Genomic DNA, 22,638 nt, shown 5'->3' with positions numbered 1-22,638 from the left:
TATGTCTATGTCTATGTCTATGTCTATGTCTATGTCTATGTCTATGTATATGTCTATGTCTATGCCTATGTCTACGTCTACGTCTACGTCTACGTCTACGTCTACGTCTATGTCTATGCCTATGCCTATGTCTATGTCTATGCCTATGTATTTGTCTATGCATATGTCTATTCTATATATTTGTCTATGGCTATTCTATGTCTATGTCTATGTCTATGTCTGTGTCTATGTATATGTCTATGTATATGTCTATGTCTATGCCTATGTATACGTCTACGTCTACGTCTATGTCTATGTCTATGCCTATGCCTATGTCTATGTCTATGCCTACGTATATGTCTATGCCTATGTCTATTCTATATATTTGTCTATGGCTATGTTCATGTCTATTTCTTTGTCTGTGTCTATTTTGTGTCTATGCCTATGTCTATTCCATATGTTTGTCAATGTCATGTGCAAGATGCTGTGACCGTGAAGCCTTCGGTCACGATATAAAAAGGGTGAGCCACTATGAGTTATTCGGTTTACAGGCACACTTAATTAAGCAGCGTCTGTTCATCAGTAGGTGGGATGTATACAAGGCTTGAGGTCCGCTACGTAAAAAGATCATACAATGAAAAGTCAAAAATGGCCTCGGACATTGACGATCCCATATGTTAACTACTCCTGTACATGGAACATTAACTCTTAATGGTAACGTTATTTTAGATACTACTTTACTAGATTACCTTTAATCTTATTTGAGTGAAAAATGTTGCATACAAGACTGCGAAATACTTTCAATAATGATGAACCTTAACAAGAAAGAAAACACGGGGGCTACTTATTATTTAAGCTTTTTTTTATATTTTAGAGCAATTCGCTCTTCAGTCCAATGGCGAGAAAAGTGGAAAAAGAGCAGCAGTGTCGACCAATTGAAAAACCGTCTGTCTTACGGCATTTAAATTTTACAGGAGAGCAAAAAAACTGGTTTTCTTTGAAGGCATTGCCTTGAGAGTCGGAACTGGAACTGGAAAGATAGAATCATCTATTGAGAGGGTTTATCTATTCAACTGCTACGTGTCCTGCAAAAATACGACGCTGGTATCACTGCACCACGAGAAACGGACCGGATATGACCGAAGGAAACTTGCAGCATGCGATAACTCTATGTTAAGCTAACGTCCTGACGAACGAGGAGGACGATGATACCACAGAATAATTCTATGGGCATCTTGAAAAAGAATCTGAGCGCTTATGCTATTTATCGCCAGCGTAGGCAGATAAGCTTTCAAGCCAATACGCCCGATAACGAAGAGAGGCTGACTTCGCCACGACATGGAACAAGGCAATTAGTAGTATCAGGCCACCAGAATCGAAACACCCACCAAGCCACTTGGTTGTCCCCTGATTAAAAAACGAATAACCAAACTGATCATGTTGTGATAGACTGAAGGTCCGCTTCGAGCGTTATTGATGTCTGTTTCCTCCCAGGAGCCAACATCTTATCGAATCACACTACCTTGTTGTATCTAAAGTCCGCATGCGTATTTTCAATAGAAAACTTGCGTCAAGTAATGCAGCGAAAGGTCGACTTCGCAAAGCTGCAGTCACAGCCGACAGCCGAGAAATTTTGCAACTCCTAACCGCCTGGGCATAAATGAGCAATGGGACTCCATCACCCAATCACTTTGTACCGCTGCGGAGAAGTTGTTGGTTATTATCAACCATGCAAAATCAACAGACACGACGAAAGTGTCACGCCGCTGCTACAGAAAAATACACAGAATACTGGGAAAAAAGAGGGAGAAGAGAAACATTTGATCAGAAAATAAAACAGAGCAATCAAATGGTAGCAGACGTCTAGAGAACACTTGAGATATGGAGGGAACAATTCTCAACGATTTTGAATGACGACATAGGTGGCGCGCTTGATGAAAAAAAAACGTAAACCAATGTATAGGTACGAAGCTCACGTCCCTCTACTCCGGCGTTATACGGGCTGAGATATTCAAAGCGCTGATTGGGCTCATATACCAGCTGTCAACCAGAATTTGGTCTGATGAATATAAGCCCTAAGACTAGAATCTCAGTGCACTATGTCCAATCCATAAGAAGGGCACACAACATCTTTTTGTCGATTTTAAAGCCGTTTTAGATAGCAAAAAAACCGCCTGTTGGACATTATGTTTAAATTTGGGTTCCTTGCTTAACAAATACGCCAATATATAGTGACGTTGAGCACAACCTTCAGCTCTATTCAAATTGGGACACAAACACTGTTAACACTTATATCTTTGAACTAGTGGAGCACTTTTCCACCTAGTATCCAGCATAAATACCACCAAAAACATCGCCTAGAGATTAAGGAGAATAACTCTTGCTATTTGTGCTATTTTGGAATCGTTAGGTAATTGAAAAGCATTGCCTTCTCTCGGCGAACAAAAATCGCCATCTAAGTCCCTCATAACGCCCGTCCTTTTATGTGACGCACAAACTTGGAGAGTGTCAACAAAAATTAAAGAAAGCCTATTGTGTGACTGACCCTGTATAGAAAATATATTTACAAAAACCATGTCTCTTTCTTTTTCGCATCATCGCAGAATGACCGCCGGCAGACAGTAAGCATCAGCCAACATTATAAACGCCAAAGCCGTTTTTGCAACGAATATTATTCTTTTTTTGCACACATATTTACATATACATTTACGAGTATATCTACAATGAAGCTTTTTCTTCACCAAACCAATCAGTGTATATCTGTATGTAAAAATAATTCAATACCAAAACTATCAGCAAAGAAAACAACAGCAAGCGACTTAAAATTAAAATCACCAAAAAAAAGGCTGAAAGTGACAAATACTCTTACCGGAGACGGAAGTGGAGACGAAGTGAGACGGATGTATTAGTTTTGCCCCACCACTGGCACGATGGTGTTTAGTTTTTATTTATTTACGATCTGAAAGCTGCCACAAGCCAAATTTTTTCGATGATAATGTGCGCTACTATCCGGTTATAACTAGAATAGAGGATACAGCGTAAACTAGCAAGATGGCAGCAAGCCAAAAGGCCAGAAAGCAAAGCTAAGAAAATGCCAACTTAGGGAGATATCTACAAATATATATGTATGTACATATAAGTATGTATATATATTTGTATGTACATAAATTTTATTTATATGTATACTACCTACTAGAGATGGGCACGGAACTAAATATTTAATCCCGTTCCCGTCTAAATTCCAAACCCGCCCATCCCAACGTTTTTCAAAATTGTACCGCGGGTCCCGTGGGTCTCGAAATCTATCACTAAGAAAAATGCACATGTCTTTCAAATTAATTTTAAATAATGAAAAAAAAAATTATGAAATTATGTTTTACTGTTCGTTTTCGCGTTCAATAAAATATAAAAAGTGCCTATTTCATAAAACATCTTTAAAGAACATTTTCTGAATTTGCGGAGGTTGCGATTTTGGTCCCGTCCTGCCCGCTTGCAAAATTGTTACAGACCATCCCGATACCGCCCATGCCGGCTATTTTGAAATCAGTACCGTGGGTCCCGATATTCTGCGCCCATCTCTAGTAGCCCATCTACACCTCAGTATATACATACAAACGTATGAATTCATAATAAGTAGATGAGGCGGGAGTAAATGTGCTGCTGCTGCTGCTGATGATAATGTCGCCTTTTACTAGCGCCAGTCCCCCCGCTGACGCCTTGTTTGCTTTGTCATGCTGGCTGGCATTGTCGACGAGATTTGTCTTTTAAATTAACATTGTGTAATTTAGTTGAAAATGTAAGTGTTTTATGCTAATAAGAAGAGATTTTACAATCACAGCTTATAAATGTGCATAATAGAAAATTTGGATCAGCAAGTCAAGGAGATGTTTGTTTTTGTGATTATCTATTATGAGGTTGCTTCTTCGTGTCAGTTCCTTTGCTTTCATTTCATATATTTTGACAAATTATAAGGATAAATTTAACAGAGTTGGGGGTAGTGCGCTAAATTTTGAGTGCACTAGGCATTTTACTAGCAATAAAAATTATATTTTTCACTATTTATCACCAGCTTAGCGGCGGTGGAAAATTTCTGCACTACAACTAAAAACTGTGATGATAGTGCTATTTTGTTTTACTAAAACTAAATTTAAAGGTAGTGAATAAATTCGCACTTCACTCAAATAGTGCCATATTGAAAATTTGCTATATTTTTTTTTTAATTAGTGTTCGAGGACAAATATACGCATGACCTGACCATCGACTTTCGTCCTGTAACTTTATTATTTATTATTCAATACTTATTCGTCCTTGTAAACCAAAAAACTTTATTGTATTTGAATTCTACAGAATTTTTTCTCTCATTTGGTGCCCATATAGTTATTTTGCATTGCATGGATTTTTTTAAATAATTTTTTTTTATTTAATTATATCTTTGAAAAATCTAAGTCATTTGAAAAATAATCCTGACGCCAGAGTGAAAAACTAAAAACGCAGTTTTACTATATTTGGCACATAGTTTCGTTATATATCGATTCTTTCGCGTGTTTTATTTTTTTTGTTTTTTTTTTTGGTTTTGTCGTTTAAAAATGTTCGAAAATAGTACTTTCATATCAAAAACTGAGCACGCACGTAACTGAGTATACAATTGTGTTAACACATACACACATATGTACATAGTATATGTTTATCTGTACAAATGCCCCTCCAGTACTACGCACCTAGATCCAAAGTCCGATCAACACAAAAAAAAATTGAACTTTTTTTTTGTGCATAAATCAATGCATGAACCAATGAATGAAATGAAAAACTACTGTCATACTTGTTATTGTATTAATTGTGTTGATTCTGTGCGATCCACAAGCAGCTATATTTCCTGATCTCAATTTTGAGTTAGCTCCCTTTAGATCTAGGTGTGCGCTATGATGCTTCTGTAAAATTATCATTCAGCCTTAACGCCACTGGGATGATAACGAAAGCAAGAATGCCTCAGAACGAAATGAAAATACGAAGTATAGTAGGACACATCTCCTCTTGATGTGAATAGCAGGCTTTACTTCACAACGGAAAGAGGCAATTGGCGAAGTTGTAGTCGCATGTAGAATTTTTTTTTGGATTTCCAACAGAAAATTTTCATTGACAACAACGCCGATTTGCAGGCAAAGAATTCTCTATAGCCTTCATATTTCGCATGTAGTTTCGTAAAATATTTCAAGTTAATCAAAATCAACTAGTGGTTATTTATGCCCTTTGAAAAAAACGTAGGAAAAATTGAAAATTAATTACTGCTCGTTACGAGCAAAACTCTACTCATTCTTGTTTTGTTTGGCTTAAAATTTATGTGAAAAAAGTGGCAAATAAACCAGCAATTAACCCACAGCCTTTGGCTAAAGTATGTGCTTCATGTCAAACTGTACAAGCACACACTCACTAATCAAATCCATTGGCAAGTCGCAAATATTCATACATATATAAGTATTTGCATAAGTCTGTTTGTATGTATGTATATAACTCGTTCTCTCGATATGTGCTTCCTGTGTGTTTGTGTAAATGTTCAACAGAAAATTCTTTGTGTTTTTTGGTTTTCATGCTGGAAATGCTTTGCATACGTGAAGTGGCAACGTATGCACACACACACACACACAAACATAATCCCACGTGCATTCATTTGCGTAAATGCAAATACATTTGTATAAACATATGTGCAGGCTATGTATACATACATACATATAGAGCCCTAACGGCCAAAAAAACGTAAGCGACATTTTTTCAAAAAAAAACTTTTCGCGCAGAAATGCATCTAGATGCTCTAGGAATATTTCTATATCAAAAAGAAAATTTTGGAAAAAATGTCGCTTATGTTATTTTGGCGGTTAAGGCTTGATATACGCTGGCGACAGAAATAATACACTGGTCTTAATTTGAAGAGTTTTGGCTATATTTTTTTAGTTTATTTTATGTTTAGTATTTTTTTTATAAAAGCCTAGGTAGTTATACAACAAACCTCATATGAATCCGCTATTCAAATTTTGTACAAAAATTATAAAAATTCGAAAAATTTTCACAAAATTTTCAAACTTTTTTGGTTTGCCATTTTGTAGCCCATTTAATTTTATTGTAATAAAGTCCAGCTTTCAATTGGCTACAGAATACCGTTGATTATTAAGAATTTTTTTTGCTGACGGTGTCACGAATTTTTTCCCATAAAAAGTGTGCTCGAAAATTTTTTTATATGGAAGAGAATGCCTAGCATCGTCAACAAAAAATATTGTCAAAAAGCAACGGCGTTTACTAGCCGCGTAAAACTCTAAAAATTCTAAAGAAACATTTTAAAAATTTGGTGAAAAGTTGTCGAATTTTTATAATTTGTATCCAAAGTTTGAAAAGGGGATTTATATAGTGTTTATTGTATAACTAGCCAGGCTTTTAATAAAACAAAAATTAAATATAAAATAAACCAAAACTCTTCAAAGTAATGCGAGTCTATTATTTCTGCCTCCACTGTATATATGTATGTTTGTTTCTGTACGCCCGTATTTCCAAGTGTATGCTCTTCTGCCATCGTTTTGTGCTCGAAACATTGAATTGCTGGTGGGTACACTCATCATTGTTGATTCTGTTGTTAAATGCAATCACAAGCACCGAACACTTGTTGTCCGAATACATTAATGCAGCCATACATACATATGAGGCCATGAGGGCCAGAGGAGCCTATCTACAAAAAATTTTTTTTACTAATATGAGAAAGAAGGATCTATAAATAATAAATGCGGTATTTTACTAAAAAGTTCATTGCACCTACGTAGCGCTACATATTTTAGTAGAACAATACTAAAAGGGCGTGCCTTGAGCTATTACAATTTTGATTCTAGTAATGTATTTTAAGGTGTACCTCAACTTCATTTGAATTGTCAGTTAGGCTACTTTGGCCCTCATGGCCTTATATGTACACACATGCATACGTGCATACAACGAATAGGTAGTACATATTAAGTGCTGCTTGCAAAATTTGTGAATTTATTGAGTTGAACTGGGTAGTACATTATGAATTTAAAAGCAGCTGGCAATTTAAACTCTTTGAGGTCTGGAATTTATAAGTTTACATTTTACTTGAAATGAAATATGCGAATAGAGTAAAAGACAACTAAAGTCACTTTAAGTCCTTTAAGGAGTTGTAAGCGCACTTTTAATTGGCTTTATAAATATTTTTAACTACGTAATTCATAAAACCCGCACAAGTGGTTAAAACTCAAAATATATGTATATCGTCGAGAAACCGCTATGTAAAATAATTGCAAAATAAAGTACCGCCTATCAAGTAAACTGTATAATTTGCAATTGCTTGATGGGCGCTTTTGCAAAAAACAGCGACGATATGTCTTCTTTCTAACAAAAAATTTGTTGTGCGCTAGGCTTGGAATCCGCCAAATGAAATGTAAAACTTAAATTAGACTTAGTTACAAAGGCTTTAAACTCCTAAAATCTGGCACTAAATCGAGGTATAATGTGTTAACCTGCCTCTAACTTATGTCCTTTAAGTCCTTCAACTACAATCATTTTAGCGAAATTCTTCGAACATTTAATTCCATATTGAAGAGCAACAACGTATGACAGTGCGTATGAGTAATATTTGGAATGAAAGAAGTAACTTGGTAGTAGAGGCTGTTCACAACATTTTATTATGTTTGCTATATTTACGGTGACCATTCGTACCGATTTTGGCGGGACAGTTCCGACTTTGAGAAAATTGTCCCGCTGAATATTTTTTAAAAGTCGGGGCGCCGATTTTTCCTATTAGTACCGATTAAAAAGGTGGCAGCACTTTAATTATCACAAAGAACATTCTTATTTTCTATGATCTTTGGTTATGTTTTATTCTGTCAAACTGGTACTATCGCTATATTGCAGTCGTCATTCTTTTAAACTGTAACTGTGGAGGAATGATGTTGAAGTCAAGAAAATTTAAAGAAATACTTACATATGTTCAATGCTCATAATTTCTTTCAAACATACTCTAACATATTCAATGTCAACTTTAATACTTCAAAAAGTAAACATATTTTGCTTTTCGAATCCATAAAACCAAAAATTTTTAGAAATAGCCAGGATAACATCCTTAAATCAAGTAAAATTTTTTTTTTATAAATATGTTGAAAATTTAAAAAAAATGTAAACCCACAAAAAAGTAACGTTTCACTGTTGTACAGCATTACAAGAATATTTAAGTCAGTATTCTTGCTTGAAAAAAAAAATTTGTTGCATGGTTTAAAAATGGATATAGTCGCCTCCATCTATTTTTTTCCTTAACTAGAGTCAGAGGAAATCAATAATCCTTTCGTTGAGTTTAATATTTTAACTTTTTACGTAGTTTATCAACCCTTATTTTATAATGTTTTCGCCTTTTGTGCCTTGCCTCACACTGAAATTGAAAATTTTATTTACACATTATAAACAAATAAATATTGCTATTTCCAAGAGTAAATATTTATTTATTGAGACACAATAGTTCGTCTGGACATTTCACTTGCACCACAACCGCCATCTTTGATTTCATCCATCCATTTGTTTAGCTCAACAAATAGCGCTAAATTTCATCTAGTTGCTTATTAAGTTCTTTTTAATTAAATTACTTATTTTACATATACTTCAATTTATATTACACCAGAATATAATGATATGATGATAAATTACTTATTAACTATGGGACAAATTTTTCGCACTAATTCAGAATAAAAATTACAAATTAAGATAAACAATCACGTTATCAGCCAATTGCAAAGTCAAATATAAACTTTTGTTCGCTCTTAAATAAAAAAAAAAAATAATAATATGGGATGTGAAAACAAAATGCGGGGTTACCACTTCGCGAAAAAGTGGGTACTTACAACGAGATTTATTCAGTACTGCAATAAAGAAAGAAATTAAGCTAAAGCAATTTTTGCAGAGATTATAAATCTAGATTTAATTGATAAGCTAGATAATTTCGCAACACTAATCAATAAACTAATCAGGAAAGCTAGTTCGGACTACCAAGTTGCAATCAGAGAGGGATTACTACTCAAAACATGCAATCATAAAATGGGAATGCTTACAAAATGTATGTGTTTATATAGAGAATATAAAACCAGAAACCCATAGCAGGTGTTCCAACAAGAGGTTTCCTTCTACATAGTATTTCAATTTCATGATATTTTCCTTCCGAAATGGTACGGCTGGAATCATCCATTCGTTACATTGGTTGACAGTGTAGTTTTCGAGCTAAAAAAACAAAAAACTAAATTCTCCATAAACGTATCTATTTACATCACTTTTCGGTAGACCTGACCGTTTCTGAGAAATTAATTAATCATTCCAGATTTTTTAGATTTTTGTTGAAAAAATTAAAAAAAAAACTGGCAGGAAAAAAATTTAAAAAATAATACATTCTGTTCATTTTTTTTGCTTAAAAAGAAAATCAATATATAAGTATAGACGAAATGAGTGGTCAAATGAAAATGCGCAAAGATTATTTTTATGAAAAACTAGCAAATACCTGACGTGCTTCACTGCGCCTTAAAAGTATTTTTGTGTGGTTCGATACCCGTATTTTCATATGTAATTTATTTTATTAATTAAATTCAATTAAAATTTTCAAGCATGTGGCAACTTCCACAAAAATATTTTCGGCGGTAAACTTTCTTAAACCTCTTCAGCTTGATACCCGTATTGTAATATTTAATTTATTTTATCAATTTAATTAAATACAATTTTTCAAACAGGTGGCAAGCCTCCCAAAAAATATTTTCTGCGGTGAACTTTCTTAAACCTCTACAGTTTGATACCCATATTGCAATATTTAATTTACTTTATCAATTAAATTCAATTAAAATTTTGAAACATGTGGAAACTTCCACAAAGATATTTTCAGCTTTAAGCCTTCTTTCTTTTGACAGCCATATTGCAATATTTGCTTTATCTCATCAATTTACTTAAATTGCAATTTTCTAACAACAAGCAACTCTCGCTTTTTTCCCTCCTATATTTTAAGTTGGACCCCTAGCAATACATCGGTAAAAACTGTATTCAATTTAATGCTTTCGTTTTCCAGTGATGCGCGTACAAACATACAGACAGACAGACAAAGATTCTACAAATTTTTGATTTGGCTATTATTGCTCGAATAAAGATTCCCCATATTAATTTTTTTATTATCTATAATGTAAAGACATCGGCCTGTTACAATTTTATTATATGTACAATATACATATGTATACACAGAAGATGGCAGGGAAGAGTGTTACTCATACGCCATGTACACCTGAGTATCTAACACTCTTTTCTGTTTATATTTGGGCGGAGTCACGCGGCTGCTAGTCAACACGCCAGCATACTTATATCCGCAAATAAGCCCTTTGAGATACCACAAGGATCTCGAAAAAGCCCTTACTCCTCTTTAAACTAGCTTGTGGAGTCAGCGAATCTGAGCCGCTGCCATTTATTCAACTTGGCGCTGCGCTTAGGTAACTAGTTTGAAAACCTGTGCCAAAAAATGTTTGCCGTCTACTACCTAGTGCAGTACATTCGCACAGTAAGTATCTAATAATAGTCTCAGTTTCTTCTGCATCAAAGAAGCTTCTACAGAAGTCGTTGTGCCGACTGGATGGAATCCATGGGCTCGAGTCTGGCGGAGCAGAAATCGGAGGTGTAACTCATCAGTGGCCGTAGAGTAAGAGAGGAGGCAAAGGTCCGCATCAGGGGATATACGATGCATTCGAAGCCCTCGATTAAAAACCTGGAACTAAACTCGGCACTAGATTGAAGTTCAGTGAGCACATGCATTACATTTGCTCACCAGGATAATGGAAAACGCGAGGGTTGAAGGTTGCTAGCGTGTTGAAATCCTGGTAACTTCACACAGCCGCAGCATCAAGCCGATCTACAAACTCTGTGCATTAAGTGTTTGTTCAGCTTTTCGGATGGTGTCGTAAGATGCAGCCCTTGTGGTGGCTAGCAAGGAAGCCTCATTCACCGTTCCTGGCACCTCCACAGCACTGAACATGTAAACGCTCGTGAGAAGGCACAGTCTATCCGAATGGCAGGAACGATGGAACATAGCTACCAATGACCGATGGACACATCGGATCATACCTAATATTAAGACCTGTATTAGTAGGGCACACGGCTATGTAGACTTCAATATTTTCGAACTACTAACGGGCCATGGCTGCTTCAGATGCTACTTGCAGCGCTTTACCCACGAAGACTTCGGCCATTGCGAGACTTGTGGTCCCAACTTCACCGAAGATTCGGAACATGTAGTGTTTAGCTGTCGGCTGTCGGCTGTCGGAAGCATTTGGCGAACGACCAAGAGTACATAACTTAGTCCCAAAAATTGTGGAAACCTCAACCAAATAGCGAGCAGTCAGCACCGCCGCAGCTGCAATAATCGCTAAATTGAGCAATCAGGAGAAGTTGAGTTCGGTGAGACGTAGAGAAGGAACCACTCTGGTCGCCGCCCGTAGCTAAAGCAGCTTGCTATTGAAGCAGCATACAAAGACCCCGGACAACAATACGTTCGCGCGACCCTGACTCTCGACTTTATGTGTGGGTATAGGGCCGTACAGTTCGTATAAAAGGGGCGGGAGGGGAGGCTGAGTTCGACGAACTGCGCTAAGACAGGAACGTACGTTCGAGCTTCGTGCTCAAAACCGCCTCCCGACGAAATACTCAACAGTAGTACCGAGGGGGTATACGGTACAGCGGACAGACAAGGAGTTTTAGTTCCGATGGAAGTTCCGCTCCACATGGAGTTAGGATTTCAATGCGTTCTTCTTCTAAAAAAAAAAAATAAGTCGTTGTGTGGCGCTCCTAATCGCTTTCGCTGAGCTTGTAGGAGGCTTGCATGTCCAACCTGTTCCAGGTCAGTGAAAGTGGTGCGAAAGTATCATTTCTTGCAATCTCAGCCGCTTCCTCGCTTTTTGGTGTGGTGCATGATCCTGGTACTCCTACCAGTTGCAAAGCGAACCTCTTTGCCAACACATTGAGGGATTCGCGGCAGCCCGAATTTATCATGTAAGAGCCAAGTGACTAGGACATAGGACGTATACTGTCAGGCTGTTTTTTTTTTGTAGCTGCGTTTTGATTTCTTCTAACAAAAATAATCGTTAGATTTGGGTTTGTATTTCTTTTTTTTCAAATTGTATCGCTTTTTTGTGATTTTTATTTTTTCGATAAATTTTTACCGTAATAATGGACCCTGCGTCTTTATGTCCGTTTTAAATCTTTTATGATCAAAAAAACGTTGGAACGTTATAATTTGCATAAGAACCAAAATAATGAATAAATCTCTTAATGAATACAAAATCATTTTCTTTTTAATATTTACCAATCAGTCTCTTGTTGAAACACCAAAATAGATCTTTCACTTGATTCTAAATTTATCAACTATCGCAAACAATAGCTAATATTTCTAGTATCTACAATAAAATGTGCGTTATTCAAAACTATAAATTTCAATATGGTGCAAAATAAAAATATAATCCAATTATGACACTCACCCGGCCGTCGTACTAATGCAATTTCCGCGCATGCGCAACATCATAAACATCACGTTTACCGGTAGATGTTAAAATAAATTTGATGAATGTCGTTTAAATGTAGGACAATGCATTTAAGTTAGTCAAATTGTGCATACATACACATGCATGTATGTAGGTATATTTGTATTTTTTTTGTAAGTATTCCGGAGAACATTTTTTCGCATAACGATTCCAATTTGCGGTTTTTGAAGCATTTATCAACAGCAACATATTCGTACGCATCGTTCCAACATCATCATCGTCAAAAGAAAAGTGATATAAAAAGTACAAAAAAAAAATACAAAAGGAGCATTTCAATTAATTACGCACAGCTTCATGCACCAGATGCGAAACACAAAAGGCAACTACATATGTACATACATGCACACAAACGCATGTTACGCTAAGCATACAGCAACATACATACATATGTGCATAAAACAAATAGGCTTATGTAAAAATACATTGAAGAATACAAATGCACATATGTATGTATGTATGCATGTATGTATTCACTATCGCATGCAAGCAAACCGACACAAAACGCCAAACAAACCAACAACGCTACGCTATTATGACATTACATACTGACAACAGTGAATTAAAAAGGAGGACTAAAGAGACAAAACAACACTAACAGGAATGAGGATATATGAAATGTAGATATGTATCAATGTGTAATTGTCTGCATGTGTATACATAGGCAAGTATAAATGCATGCATCAATGCATTCACTATTTCCAGCATCGTCACTTTCACCTACGCGTAACTTGTACGCGCACATACATACATATGTATGCGTGTAGGTATGAATACCACAGCACCCACAATGCTGCAGCCACTACTGTCAGCTTCGCGTCGCCACCGCCAACACAACGGCAGCCGCAGTTGTCGCCTTCGCCATTATCTGCTTTTTACTATTCGCTTAACCACCTTCGCGAGTGCCGCCTTAAAAGCATAGACGCATGCAAATACGTACATTAGGGTGATACAAAAATTTTACTATTATCAAAGTTTGCGATACAAAATCTCATCAATAGTCAACTAAATATTTTCGTATGTAAAGAATTGCAAGATCTTGTGAGCCAATCGGAAAACAGCGTATCTTATCCCTTATTGGTAAAAATATATATACTATCAGGAATTAGTTGGACAAGAAGACGTCAATATTTCTTTCAGTAGTAACTGCAAATAATGCGTTTATCTCCAATGCTTGTATGTTTCAAGTTTTCGACAAATCCCCGAAAGCTCCGAAAATTCCCGTAGACCCACAGTCCAAAAAGTAACGAAAAATTACAAAAATACCTGAGAAATCCCGAGAAGTAAAACACCAAAATTTCCAAAAACTTCCGAAAAAAATTCACAAAAATCTAAAAGAATACAAGAAAATATAGAGAAAACAATTCGAAAAAAATTAGAAAGGAAACCATGAGTAATCTTGAAAAATCGCAAAAAAGCCTGAATGATTCCGAAAATTTTCTAACTAAATCCTGTAAAAAAAAATCCAAAAAAATGTGAATCGTTTGATGTTAATATCAACAACTTTACTTACATGTGCGTCAAATTTTCTAAAAATCTCGAAAGATGCCGGAAACATTCCAAAGACTCTCGTAAAGTCCCGGAATCACGATATCCAAATAAAATCTGGAAACATTCGGAAAAATTAAAACAAAAAAATTACCAACAATTCCAGAAGAGTTCCCAATAATTACAAAAAATTCTTAGAAATCCCGAAATATAAAACACTAAATATTCCAAAAACTTTCGAAAACCTATTAAAAAAATTACGAGAAAATCCAGACGAAATTTTATGTTTACGAAAAGAAACAAACAAAATCAAAAAAAAAGTTCAAACAAATATTTAACAAAAAATATTTAGAAAATAAAATCCTGATTAATACCGAAAAGTCCCGAGAAAAGAAAGATATCGAGAAATTTACGACATGAGGCTATAAATGACTGTGCAGCCCCTGCTTTTCTGGCGACAATATCTGCTACTTCTTTGCCCGTCCATGATCCATGACATACAGTGGTCGATACCCAAGTGAGGTACATATACCCTGTGCCTGAATGCGATAAGTATTAAAAACTGAGAGCAGTAAAACACCAGCACCGCTCTTTTTTTGTTGGTTACCCTGCTTCCTACATACTGCCTCAGACAAAGTACAATGACATGCACCTCGGCCTTCTGTTGAATATTAGCATTCTGGATTGTATGCCGTTAGACCCCTACTCCGACGGCATATTTAGGCATGGCGCCGTCGGTATACAAAATGGGGCTATCTTCAAGGATTTAGGTCGTTGGTTTTGATCGGGGAAAAGGCATTGAAATGTTGTATGAAGTAAAACTTGGCAAAGCACATGTCCACAAAGATAATGCGCAGCCTATCCTCTTGTTCTATACCCCTGAGATTGGAATGGTGTATGAGTTTTTTGTATGCCACATTGTTCCTAAGTTGAGCTTTGATGTAAACAGTAGAGCCTCTTTAAAGATTACAATGTGTAGGGGAGGCAGGACGAGGAGCACCTCGAGAGCTTCACCTGTTTAGAGAAGTGTTTATTTTCTCCTTGACGGTTTGGTTCTTGTAATTTTTCCCTTAGCTTTGAACATCGAAGGCCTTTTCAATAAGAAGGCAAAGTAGTTCCTTTACTATGATGAGCTATGGCAGAGGGGAGATCCCAAGTAGGCCGCCAGGTAATGCAAATTATTAATACCTTACTTTTCATCGGCGGAGCATAACAACTTCCACTACTATTCCACATGACTAACGCACAGCGATGGCCGCCGTCACATGAATAACTTTGTGGAGTACAAAAACCAATAGAGTGAAATCGTTCGTATTGGATCGTGCGTCCATGCTAACACACATGCTTTTTTCATTTGAACGTTCAACCGATCTGATAAATACGGAGCAGCTACAGCTTAAGATGCTGAGTAGATAGCTGCTATCTACCTAACTTTGTTATCTACTCGCTTCGTAGCAATTTATTACTTGGATTTTTCCTACTTTACACCTACTTTAGTGAGTTGCAAATTCAGCTGCGCCAGATGCACATGACATAGGCTGGCAGGAATAATATTAGAAGCACCAAACAAAACGGCCTATAGGGTCACTCCACCCCTTTCAGACACGTCAAGCCTTGATTTCAAGTATGCTCGTTCGTAGGCGAAGGTGGTGAGACGAATGTACTTTTCCCCTCTCTTCTCACCTCCTTCGCCTACGAACCGAGCAGACTTAAAAGCAAGACTTGACGTGTCTGAAAGGGGTCAAATAATCTGACTATTTTCTGTACTAGGGTGGATCTAATGGTTCTGGATTTATGGACTCTTGTGGATTTTATTGTGGTAAAAAAAATAAAAATTTTACAGAAAAAAGTGGTGAGTAAAGGGTTTTCCGCGGTCCATCATCCTTAAGAACGATGTACTTACACGCCAAGGTTTGGAACCAGAGCTCTTTAGCAGTTTTCGAGTGGAGTGATTCTAAACGAAATATATTCATATTAGAGGCCCTCAGGATACGATTTATTTATTTTGACTTTGCCAGTACCTTTTCTGCATCTTCAGTACTGATATTCCTGAGTTCATATGTCAGAAATGTGTAGAGTATGTAGCTCATAATACCGAATCTGATATGGACACGTAGAGATTTTACTTATTAAAGCAGGACCTCTAACCCCTAAGCTACTATGTGCACTGTCAAAAATCACTACGAAAGTGGCAAAAACTTGCTGGGGTTTACCGATGGAAAACAAGTTAGACATAGTTTTAAGCAATTAAGGCGGCCCTTCGGTACCGGAAGTGATTCCTCGTTATAACAAAAATGAGACAATACCTCTACTTGATAATTTTGTCGAATTTTACAACCCTTAAATCGTGGAATAGTTGCAGAGAACGGATTTTATGGAAATCTATTTTTTTCTGCTAAAGAGGTAGAGTATATTCGAATAGGCAGATGTCCACGACTAAGCTTTCCCTGATTCCATATATACAATATTTGATAGTGCCTTTTTTAAGATATTTGACCTTTTTTCCTTTTCTACCTTTAATTATAAAGGGCAAGGAAATCCCTAATAATATGAAAATTTTAAACGTTTCATAATTAGTTTGGGCGCCACTTGTATCAACTCACATCGATCGCACGAATGAAAATGCTGCCAGAAAACTTCAAAATGCACCTTGTGGTTCCATCTTCCCTGCAAACCAAAGTTCCCCAAATCTTAAGGAAATCGTTAGGAGTTTCTAATTTCTGTAACGATTTTTTTACGAATTTTCAAAGAAAATTATATGAAGTGGTTGACACGAACTCGTAAAGAAATTTCTGTACGAAAAATAAAGAAAATTCTGGAAAAATTCTGAAAGATATTCTTCACATAGCACCATTATTTTCGTTGCTTCACAGATTTTCTTCCGAAATTTCGTAAAAGAATGGAAGTGTGCATAATTTATTTCATTTTAGAAAACTCCGCAAAAAATCGAATTAAATCTTAACGAATTCTTTAAAATTTCTTTACAATGCAGAATACTCTGAAAAAATGGTTTGCAGTGTTACTACAACTATAGATATTAAAGTTGTATGAGTTGAAAACTCGAAATGAGAAAATAGTCAAAGATTTACCGTACAAATTTTTCATATAATGAAAACGGTTCATAGTTTTTCTCTTTTTACTTGTAAAATAAACATTTCTAAAATATTTTTTGATTATTTCTCGGCGTTTTTGTCTTTTTTAGTGCCTTATTTCTAGTGCCTTTTCCTGCATTCGCTATTTTATTTTGGCTTTTTAATAGGTTTTTAGGTCCTAAAATCTGTTTCCTGGTTATTAGCCGGCTCCTATCGCTAATGCCGATTTCAGCTTCGAAAAAGGTACCTTTGGCTAGCAAGTTTTTCTGTTTGGCAGTAACTAAGTTAGGTACGAATACTCTGATCGGTGTAATCTATGGTTTAAATGATGGTTTTAGAATGGAAATTAGGATCGGCTTGAGACTTTAAAGGTCAATTTAGATCATTGACAAGACAATAGATATACTTCTTTGGCCACCTCATTTTGGGTGTTTGTAATCAGTTCCTTTCTATTTTTATTTTCTTGGTTGTTATCCATTTAGAAGGCTAGTAAGGGGGGTAAGTCTCTCACTCTTCAAAATAATTGGAATTACTTTTGATGGTGAATATAAAGAAAAACTTGTATGCTGATTGTTTCTTTTCAGCGCAGTTCGCGCATGGATTTCTTTACATCTATGCAAAATTGAATCACCCTAATGTACGATTAATTGTTAATGTGTATGTGCACAATCAGTTAGTGACAGTAAACCGCCAAGAAGCATGCCGCGCATTTCAAGGATGTTGTTGATAATTGCTAACGGAGAGTATAAAATCCGTACACATACGCAAACGAATAAAAAAGAAACTCGACTACAGATGCAAACACATGAATAAGTACATATACATATATTTAATTAAACTTGCTGAAGTTTATCTGTAGTTGAGGTCGTCAACGGACAGCGGATTTTACATATTTAGCATTAATTAACGTTACGCTTCTTTAGAATACTTCGAAAGTATTGAATTTGTAGAGTATATAGAGAGGTACTCATCCCGGCGGTTATGGAGACACAAGTCGGCAGCATGAAATGATGTGAAGCTTACTTGCGCGCTTGCTGACTACTTTCTCCGAAGTAGTTATACATCGAGGAATAATAAACGGCCAGTAAGAACCGCCAGAAATCACCTAACTTCAGACCTGGGTTAACTAGGTTAAGTTTGGCTATAGCGGCTGTCCTTTTTCCTGTAATGCCGTTAGAGTTAGTCATTAATTCCGCTCTTATATTAACATACTACATACAACGAAATAGAACCACTTGGATATATTTATGAAGAGCTGTAAACAGTAAAGTGTCGGAGAAAGTGTTTGACTTGACATTTTTCATTTTCCTCTATTTATCCTGGAACTTATAAGCAATCGTCATTTCGTACAACGTGATTGGATGCACTACTTCTTTATGCACCAAGTATTTTCACAATAGCCAAGACTTGAAATCGTAAAAGCAGAATGTTTAATGTTAAATTCAGTTCGAATTTTCTATCTCAGTCGGCTTTTTCAACGGGAGAGGAAGGTCCTTGAAAGGTCCGTGAATTCTATTTTGGGCCATGAATGATCAGTTTCCTGCCTTTTCGTGGACGAAAAGTCAGAAATTAAAATATGTTTCCTCCCCTCAGACTTGCAGTCTTATCGACGTTAACTTGAGGGTTCTTAAAGCGTAAGAGCACTAACATCGATCCTTATTGCTGCTTACAACGCATCCTGGCCTCTTTCCAGCACTAAACGTAGATCTAAACCTCCCAAGGTGGAATAAATAGCTGTCATCAAAAAGACACGGCGTACTAGAAATTTTCAAAGTGCCCAAAGTAGGCGACAATAAATTCGGCTGGGATTAGTGCAAGGACTTACTTAAAGCATATAAAAGCGAAGCACAAAAGGCAAGGAATAAATCCTGGAGGGATTTCTATGATTACTTGGACGGAATAAACGAGGTAGGCCGGCTTAGGAAACTCCTAACTAAGAATCCAAGCATGCTAAGTCTGGTACGTAAAAGTTGTGGGGACTAGATCACGTCGCTGGAAGATCTGGTCAATACTCACTTTCCGGGATGGTTGTACTTGATAGTGGAGAAGGTATAGTAGGTAGTATCCCGCTGAACGCGATCACTTCATGGTGGAATGAGCAATTAATAGTTTTGAAACCTACAAGTCTTCGGAAGTAGACGGAATATTCCAGCCTTGCTCCACTTGGAGGTGCCATGGCTGAAGACGATATTTTTGGAGTGGTTGAGATTAGGCCATCTGTCAGTACTATGGAGAGAAGCGGGAACTGCTTTTATACCTAAGGCAAATATTTAAAAGCAACCCAGTTTTCTCAAAGAAATTCAGGCTACTAAGTCTGACCCCATTCCCCCTTAAAACGGTAGAGAAAATGTTTGACGCTCACAAGAGACACTCTGGCGCCAGGCAACTACGGGCAGAAGCTGCACTACACTCGTTAGTACAACACATTGAGAAGACTCTACAATACAAAGAATGCGCTTTACGAGTATTTTTGTAAATTATTATTATTATCTATCCCTTTGTGGATTAAAAGTATTTTAGGCAACAGGAAGATAAGAGAGGAATAGAATGACGCAAAGGTAACAGCAAGGGGGTGCACTCACACTGCTCTTCTGGCTAAAGACGGTCAATAAATTACTTTGGCAATTCGGGGGGAAAGCACCTAGACTAGTGGCGCATGCAAACGACATAGGCGTAGTAGTAACCGGGAAGTACCAAGCCACTATCGGCAACGTAGTCATCAGCTCGTTGGAAAGTCATTGACCCAAAGGCAACTCCAGCAGTGCTAGGGGTTAATGCAGACAAAACTGGCTCGATACTCTTTACAAGAAGATACAAAATTCCAGGGTGTAGGCCCCCGAGGCTTCCTAACATTGAGCTGTTAATCAAAGGCCACACAAAGTTTTTTGCAATTGAATGCAAAAGAAAGTTGAAAGTTACTTTGGATGCCTGAAGCCTGTCCTGATACATTGGTGCTACACATCATTAGTCAGATTCAGACTACTCCATGGCGTTTTGGTCCGGTGTAAGGACGCAAAACAATCTTCATACCCCGGCCCAATAGAGAAAGTTAAGCGTATCGGAGCACTGTGCATCCCGAACATGTTGAGGTATCCGCCAAAGGCTGCTGTGGAAGAATCCTCAGTTTACCGCCCATTAATCTAATCGCAGAAAATTGTGCTAGTAAATCTGCGTGTGGATTAACGGCCATAGGCAGGGACCGTAACAGTTACAAATTTTATTATAAAAATCGCGATTTAACAATTATTTTTTACTTTATTCAATTACCCCTTAAATAACAGTTACTTCTGATTTTTAATTTATAAACAGTTACCCATGATTTTTATTTTATAAATCCAAAATAACAGTTGTTTTTAATTTTTATCTAAATAAACTGCGATTAACAGTTATTTTTAATTTTTAAATTAAATGTCTTAGATAACAGTTATTGACGACTTCTATTTATAAAAGTCATCAATAAAAATCAGTCAGTGACCTTTATTTTTTAAATCATACTTATAAAAGCCATTTGGTAAAGTCGTAGTAAACTTTTGTTAATTGTTATTTTGGATTTATAAAATAAAAACAAAAAATCATTTTTTTTTTAATTTTGCATAAAAATTACAAAAAAAAATATTTTGAAATCAGAAAAAAGGTGAAAAAAGAAATCGAGTCGTATGTACCACTTAGTGGTAGAACATTTTCTTCATAGTGGATTTTTCAATTACAGTTTTCATCAATAACTGTTATGTTCGGCCCCTGGCCGTAGGGAATTCAATTTCGGAATTTTTGGGTACAGTTCAATTGGAGCGAGACGCACTGGCACCGTAGATTATATGGCATCTTGCTTTAATTGGGAACGAGGGTTTCCCATAACAATTGAAGAGGCCCAATGGAGTTAAACTTAGCCGTATATCCCTCAAAATTTATTCACAGGCGTCTCTAAAGAGTCGAAGGGAGTGTGGGCGAAAATTCATTGCCAGAAACTGAACATCAGACGGGCAGTAAGGTTGTCGGACCAGTGCAGCGTATTTCAAGCAGAGGTGTCCGCTATGAGGATAGTTGCAGAACAAGCCTATACGGAAACACGTCACAGTAGAGCTTAGCGTTTAAATCACCTACCAACGGTGGAAGGTTTAATGGGTTAAAGTCTCTCACTAACGGTTTTGGGGTTAAGCTTTCAATGCTTACTTCTTTCAAAAACAAACACCTTCGGAATTCTTTCTCCGCAGAAAAAATAAATACTAAAGGAATGCTGAACCTTTATTCATTTAAGTAACTGATAGTTTCAGTTGTTTGATAGAGACGAGGTGGAAACAGAATCCATTTTATTCAGATCATCTACTTTGGCAACTGTTATTCGCGGACCTCGACAGCTTCATCTCGGCCATTAAAAGAGTAAAATAGTTTTGATAAAATAATAGCAGGATTAAGGTTTAAGGAAACTTTCCGAATGTTTCATAGTATATCTATGTAGCCGCCGCGTGAACTTATAACGAGTACCTTACTCAAACTGACCTGTAAACAAATAAAAATCGACAAATCTACTTAACTCGACAAAAAGGCATATTGCCTGTGACACAAAGCAGAAATCACCACAAAATCCTTACCAAACAGGTGCAAGTTAATCAACTTTTCGAAGTTCGCTTATAATCACTCTTCTTTGCATTTCGTGTCTAGCTTTCTGACAGGTAACTGTACCTACACATGCAGTAATGAATACTACTCCCATACACACCCATCTACCTATGTATGTTTGTAATACTCAAGTGACACTGCTGAAACAGTAACCAAAAACATGTCGGCGGAAATGAAAGTGTGTCAGCTTTTTTTGCTGTGTTGATGCTTGGCAGGATGTAGGAAGGCAGCAAATACATAGTAGCGAGCAAAGGCAGCAAGCGCTTGAAGGCAAAGCGCCACAGCCACCACCACCACCACCATCAACACCAACGCAGCTAACTCGATAGAAAACATGACGAAAGGCGCGTAAGATGATGAAGCAGATGCAGATGAAATGAGTGCCGCTGTAAGCGGTGGACGAAACAAACGAAGCGCATGAAGTGCCTTCAAATGTGATAAAGTGTTGTCGTCGGTGCTACAAACTACCGATGTCGATGCTGTTGCTGTTGCTGCAACCATTTTTTTTTTTTTTGCGTTGTTGTTTTGGTTGCAAGATGCCACTGAAAATTGTTAAAAGCAGATGGGTAGCGTGCATGTAAATGAATGGTTAGTTTGATGCACAGCTGGTTGAGCTCACTGCTGCTGCTGCTGCTGCTGATGGATGGCGGTTGACGGCTGAGCGCTGAACGTTGAACGTTGAACGCATAGCAGTGGCAACTGACTGGGCGAAGACATGGCTAAATATACACATATGCATGTATGTCTGTGTATATGTAAAAGTTTGCTTGGATGTTTGAAGAGGTGGATAGATGGATGGATGGCTGGATGACAGGTTGGCTGGTAGGTTAATACAAAGGCTTTTTTTTAACTTGCTGTGCAGCATGCTG

The 22,638-nt window shown here is 36.9% G+C and overlaps 1 protein-coding gene across 1 annotated transcript in view; it reads right to left on the bottom strand.

Moving 5' to 3' along the window:
* Positions 1-22,638, bottom strand: part of LOC118747146 (band 7 protein AGAP004871-like) — a gene marked incomplete at its 3' end in the record, with an annotated part of 339,213 nt that overhangs the window by 295,743 nt on the left and 20,832 nt on the right. The gene's annotated exons all lie outside the window — the stretch shown is intronic.

This window comes from Rhagoletis pomonella, unplaced genomic scaffold, assembly GCF_013731165.1.
Source record: "Rhagoletis pomonella isolate Grant_MI unplaced genomic scaffold, Rhpom_1.0 Rhpom_scaffold_00011, whole genome shotgun sequence".
NCBI classification, from domain to species: Eukaryota; Metazoa; Arthropoda; class Insecta; order Diptera; family Tephritidae; genus Rhagoletis; species Rhagoletis pomonella.
Note: the sequence above shows the minus strand (reverse complement) of the source record. Positions and strands in the feature narration are given on the sequence as shown.